Source organism: Asparagus officinalis, chromosome 10 (genome assembly GCF_001876935.1).
Source record: "Asparagus officinalis chromosome 10, Aspof.V1, whole genome shotgun sequence".
In the NCBI taxonomy this organism is placed as follows: Eukaryota; Viridiplantae; Streptophyta; class Magnoliopsida; order Asparagales; family Asparagaceae; genus Asparagus; species Asparagus officinalis.
Window position 1 is genome coordinate 13,688,342 of NC_033803.1, and position 6,898 is coordinate 13,695,239.

Sequence of the window (6,898 nt, forward strand, 5' to 3'; positions counted from 1 at the left end):
GTCCAATGGATTTTTGAATTCCCCCCAAAACCATTTTCATCCTCTCCCCTCTCCTTCTTCCTTCTTCTTTTTGCAAACTCTTCCAAAAACCCAACTCTTTAAGGATTCTTGAAAGATTCTTGTAAGAGATTTCAAGTCTTTAAGAACCCCTAAACCCTTCATCTTTTTCCCTCTAGTTCTTGGCCGAAAATCATCTTCAAGATCTAGGTTTTTTTGGTGGGTTCTTGAGTTCAAGGCTTGGGTTCTTTTTCTTCTTTGGTTATTGGCATTGGGTTCAAGCGTCTTCTTCTCTTGGGTAAGCTCTTCTCCATGGCCGAATTTTAGGGCATGAGGATGATGGGTTTGATGGCCAAAATTTTGAACTTGGGTTATAGAGGGGGGTGGCCAAAATTTTGGAATTGCTGTGACGCCCCAGGTTTCATGCAAGGCTGCAGTCCAAGGCGAAACTCGAAATGTCAAACCTGCCAAGCACCAAACACCATGCTACGACATGTTTCACCATCACAGTCACTATATCTCTAGTGAAAATAACAAATAGGTGAAAGTATCGACAGACAAATAATAGAGATAGAACAAACCAGGTGTACGCAGAAGCAATAAGATAATAATCATCAGTGAGCCCAACTAAAATAGAAATATCTCAGAGTCTGAAATAAACCTCAAGTATAATGAGTCAAATAAAGTATCACTATGACTCTCAATCTCTACAAAATAAAATACAAGTCTAGAGTCTGAACATAAACAACTAACTATGGAGTTCTGTAATAACTACTAAAATAATAAATAGCTAGATGGAATCTATGAAGAAATCCCATCAACTTGCGACTCTCTGTATGCCGGACTCGCTACCTGAAAGGGAGGAAAACAACGAGCACCAAAGCGCTATAGCGAGATCATCTCCACCTCTCCCTACGGGAAGAGGTAGGAGTATATAGAAAATACAGACAATATATAAGTATAAAATCATTCATATAAATCTAACTAGAGATTAGTATTTAGGAATCTACAACACGAGAGTTAGTACGTCGAGCGAAATAATCCAAACAAGGAAACCCTCATGTATATACCATGTCTCAAATTATGACTTCCTAAATACTAATTCCAAACTCTATGAATAAAAAAGAATAATAAACAAAAAGGTAACACTCCAAACCTCAAACCTGTAGAACAAATATCTCATCCTGATCTACACTCGGGTAGATGGATCTAACATAAGAGAAACTCATCCAAAATAAAGGTTAACCACAAGCCCTGTCGTGTAAGCCATGGTCTCAGAGAAAACACCCTACTTACGGGTATTCAAAATGGAAGCAAAACTATAATTTATAATACTTACAAGTGTGCATCTCATGTGCATTAGCGATACTCTTGTAATATTCTTACTCAATCGCTCTGCGGTAATAGGTTTTATCTCCCTATCCTGGATACATAAAATGGCGATACTTTTGTAATATTCTTACTCAATCGCTCTGTAACAATAGGTTTTATCTCCCTATCCCGGATACATGAAATGGTGATACTTTTGTAATATTTTTACTCAATCACTCTGCGGAAATGAGTTTTATTTCCCCATTCCGAATACATAATATGACGATACTTTTGTAATATTCTCACTCAATCGTCCAGCGGAAATAGGTTTCATCTCCCTATTCCGGAAACATGAAATTACTATACTCTTAATATTTATCAACTTAAATTAGGATAAAGGTATGTCTACACAATATATTCTAAACATACGTGCATATGTCTCGGTGTGCGTGTCTATATCTGGTGTTTACTAACATCTCGAGTGTTAAAAAACTCATAAACATTGTATTATAGTAGTACAAGGTTGAGAGGCTCTCTCAAAAACCAAAATAATCAAACAAAACATGCACATGCTGATATACAGTTTGGCGGTCGACCGTCGTAGTCGACCATAATTATGCGGCGGTCGACTGCGACGTGTTCCAGAGCCTACCCAGGCCTCTGCCCTACACGCGGTTGACCGTCACTAAGGCACGGTCGACCACCACTAAGGCGCGGTCGACCGTGGGCTGAAATTCTAAATTCTAAATCTGGTTGTGTGTGTGTTGTGTTCACGCCGTATTTAGGTGATTCAAACATGATTAAAACAATATGAATCTTGCATGGAAACATGTCAACAGCAGATAAAAACTTCTGGGAGCAACATAATATATAATATATGATTATGTGCATAAAAATTCATATTTAAAACCCTAAAACATGCATAAGAATTTGAAATAAAGAACAATTCATCTTTCTTCAGATTAAACAACTTTTAAATCATTTTTAGATCTTAAATATCTTCTGTAAATTCATTCTCAAACCTTTTCATATGGAAAGACCTAGTCTTTATACATATAATACAAAAGAATTGACTTTTATTCATAAACTAGTCAATCTGACTCTATAAAACAAGTTAAAAACTCTTTAAAAATGTTTTAAAAACTAGGAGGGGGATTAGCAAAGATGAACTCACCTGAGATTTGTAGAAAAATGTTTACGATGCCAAGACAAAGAAGATCTCCAATCCAAAAGCCAAAAATCACATGAAAATTCCGCTTGAAAGCTTCCAATCTTCTCTAAGAATTAAATTAGGATTTATGGGGGTTTGCTGGCTGTTAGGGTTCTTAGAAAAACTAAGAAAATTCGTGAAAGATTGATATATAAACCAAGGAAAATGAATATGAGTTTTAGAAATCCGAAACCAACTCAAAACAGGAGAAAAGCTTCTGCAAGTCTCGCGGTCGACCGCGACGGTCGACCGGACTGGAATTTTCCAGCTCCTCATATATTTAACCATTGTGCATATTTTGACTCTTTTCTTCCTCACGAATGAACTTGTTTATACTCAAAATACATGATATACTACTAACATACCATTTAACTATATTTATCAAAATAAAAATCCATATATCATAATTAATCACATATTAATTATATTATTTATCAAAATAAAAATCCATATATCATAATTAATCACATATTAATTATATATATATCACAAATTTTTAGGGTTTTAAAATAAAAATCCATATATCATAATTAATCACATATTAATTATATATATATCACAAATTTTTAGGGTTTTATAGGTTATATGTTCATGACCGAATAAAACTTTGGGTTTAAGTGTAATGGCCGAATTTTCATTGGGTTTGGATGGCCAAAATTCAATATTGAGGTAATGGGTTTTTGTTGTTTGGCTGAAATTGAGCTTTGAGGATCTTTGGATGAGAATCGAACCCATCACTTGCATATATGCATTCTGTAGGTTTAATTAGACTTTATACGAAAAATCCTATTTTGTTCGTAGGATTTCGGCTAAAATTTGTAATTTTCCTTTTAATTTCAGGCTCCTGAATTGGAAATTTTACCCGAACCTCTAATTTTCATTACAGATTAGCAATATCTTCGAGACGACCACGCTTTTATAGGAGTCGATTGGCTTCTCAACATGTTTAGAGGGTGGCTCCCGTAGCTTCATCATTCGAGGGTGAGCTTTTACCGCTTTCATAAATTCAAAATTAATATTCTGAATATTACATCCTCGTTTGTCTCCTTTGTAAGGCATTCGGGAAGAACTGATATCCTCTCTTGCGGGGATTGACATTTCAAAAGATGTGTTTTTGTCTTATAAAAACACGTCTTAAGGCAAAAGGAGCGATTTTATGCTGTATTACACTCTGTAGGGCGGGGTATATTGTCACATTATTTTACGCAATAATGTACATTATCCCTGGTTTGTAAAACAGTTAAAATCATCTCGCCAATTTACAAGGCAGTGACTCTATCTCGTGGATTCATGAGATGAGTTCAACTCCTTGTATTGCCATAGAAATATTTCTCTAACCGCGCGTTATTTGTTTAAGTTGAATTCCCCTCGGATGTGTTCTCACCTCATCCGTCAAGTGGTGGTAGTAGCGAGACTTATACCTCTGGTGATGATACTCCACTCGTCACTGTTGCTCCTCAATTTAATCCAGATGGGCCCGAGGAAGTTCCTCAGCTTGTGCGAGATGGAGATCGTCATACACTACATTGGCTGATTACCGACACCCGCTTACTAAGGATTTGAGCTCTACTCAGGCTTTGAGGAAGCCCGATTACATGTTTGGCGATGATGTTGAAGACCCAGCCATGTTGACCCTTGAGGATGAACATTTGTTGAACGAAGATGCCAGGAGTTTGCTATATCTTACCTCGACCTCTCGCCCAGGCGGTGAAGTGGGTGATGTCTTGGCATCTGATAGATGATTATGAGCGAGTCCACTGTGGGTTCATTACTTATCAAAAGACATCGGGTTCTAGTGACAAAAATTCTATTCGTAGACTCCGTCCTGGTCTTTTAGGACAAGATGCAGCACCACCGAATTTTCTATCGATAATTGCTAACACGGCGAGGAATCGGTTTGCCAGACCGGGGAGGAAATTCCTTGTGCCAGGATATATGTGCTATGGCTAGGTGCACTTATCGGTGAAGAAGTGGTGGACCCATATGACGAGTTACGTTCTTGGACGCTAGGGCGAGGAGTTGAGGAATAATGGACTATATACCTCGATATGTGCCAACATGTATGGATTGCAGATCAGCTCGCATCATTTCCTAGCTTTGTTGGAGCTTTATGACCCTGACACCAACACCTTTTTGACTCACCACAGAGAGTTAGGGTTGACTCTTCATGAGATGCAAAAGGTTTCTGGACTTCCAATGGGCGATCATCCATATCAAGAGTACTTTCCTCCTGGCCGACAACTGAATCAACCGAAGAAAGCCTTTAGTGACATTTACGACACGTTGTGGGATCTTACGTGTCATTATCAGATGACTTTAGCCCGTGTAGGTGTCCTGGCAAAGAAGAAATCCCCACAGCTAAGCTTGAAGCAATTCACTAACTACTTGTTCAAGCATCTAGAGGATGATTCTAGTGAGGCGGTCTGCGAGTTAGATCCTTTGACTCCTTTAGAGATCAATAACCTAATTGAGAAGATTGGTGCTTAATCGTATACTATTTCTATTGCCGAAGGCAAGTTTCCACCGGGGACTAAGTTTCGGATGTTCCTATAGCATGCACAGAAGCGGATTCGGCCCATGACTCTTCTTGCCGGATATATCACCATTTGGTTGAAGAAGTACGTCGTACCATATCGGTTCTCCTACACATTATAGATAGATGTTCTCTTCCCCACCGTCTAGCTTGCTTATGAGAAGGACCTTTGCTTACTTTTGGTGATGGTCGCCGATATACACAATGGGCTTCGATGCTTAATTTTTGGCTTCACATAGGTGGGGTAAGCCATCGACCAAGATTACCCCTATCAAGGTTGAGATCTCATATACTTATTTGATGGTGTGGCGTGTCTTTCATCGCCCTAATTTAATGTTAACGTCGAGCATCACAGATCCCTCCATTCCCCTCTTACAGCTATTAGAAGATAGCAAATGGGGAGCAAAACAGTTCCTTGAGGAGAGGCAAGAGCTTCACATCTACAAATGCTGGGAGTTCTTCAAATGCTTCTCCAGCTTCTCTGGCCATTATAATGATCTACTGATTGATGAAGAGAGGCAAAGGACGAGGCATACTATCCTTGATGTGGGTTAATTTTGGTGGTTGATGAACATCCGGCTCGGATATCTCATCCTTCGTGTGAAAGAGCATTGTCAAATAGAGCCTTACCTGCCATGTCGATTCAATCGACAATTTGGTTACGACCAACTGTACATTGGGAATCTGAGTCAAGAGCTGAGGACTAAGGACGGTCTTATAAATGGTGTTCAAGCGTGGATTTGGAGCGTGGCGGGTTGTACATGCACCACCTTCAATCTCCCCATGGCAGGGCGTGAATCACAACTTACATTCCTTTGCTGCAAGTGGCTCATTGCTGCCAACGAGCTCGCGAAGCTGAAGCATATTACGGAGCTAGAGGTAGAAGAAGAAGTTCGGGTTGCTACCAGGGGGCAGAAGTCTGTCGAGTCTTCTGGCAAGGGCAAATGGATAGTGGAGGATGAAGAGGAGATCCTTCCTACTGATGATGAGGAGGAGACCTCATATGAAGGTGCCGACGATGTTGGAGACATGAGGACTGATGGTGATGAGGAGGCCGTCGAGACAGGTGTGTTGGACTCATTCTTTTCCTCAGGATCACTTACGAGCCTGGCGATTATCTGCCTAGACTCGTCCATTTTCTTTGTTTAAGCCCCTAACGACTCCAAAGAAGTCGAGGCAGGAGGTCTTATTTACTTGTCCTAACAAAATGACAATTGTCCTTCTAGGTGAAGTGGTTGAAGAAGAAGAGCCACGTCTCTTCCTTCGCACAAGATCTCAATCCGCTGCTGAGGCTTCTTCACGGGTCAAGCCGCGTGCCAAATTTGGGTAGGAGAGATGCTCTATTCACAAGGAGGCTTGATCCCCAAAGCGAAAGAAAACAGTGCACAAGTCACATATTGATCCACACGCTTTTGAGGCGGAGTCATTCGGCAACGTACCTACCGACAGAGAAGGTAACGCTTCTCCTTTGCATAACCTTTGATCATTTTACTTGTGAATTCTTTGGACCTAATCACATTTTGTTTTCTCAGGATGTCACGAAGAAAGTGTATTCCCGTACGACTCTCTCTTTCTCAACTTTGCTTACTTCAAAGGCCAGGGCTTCGTGTAGCAAATGCGTGAGGCTATTGATGAAGAGCCTACGCGCGTCGAGGCTGGCGAGGGTGCTGATATCAGCGAGCTTGATCCTTTTATGAGAACCTTAAGCTCTGGTATATCTAACACCGGTAATACACCATTCAAGTGGCAATTATGAGAATTGAGCGATTCAAAATCGTGCCTCCCCTAATCGTTTCTGCACTTCATACTCTTCTAGAGAAACTGAAAGGAATAGGCCTAAGTGCCAG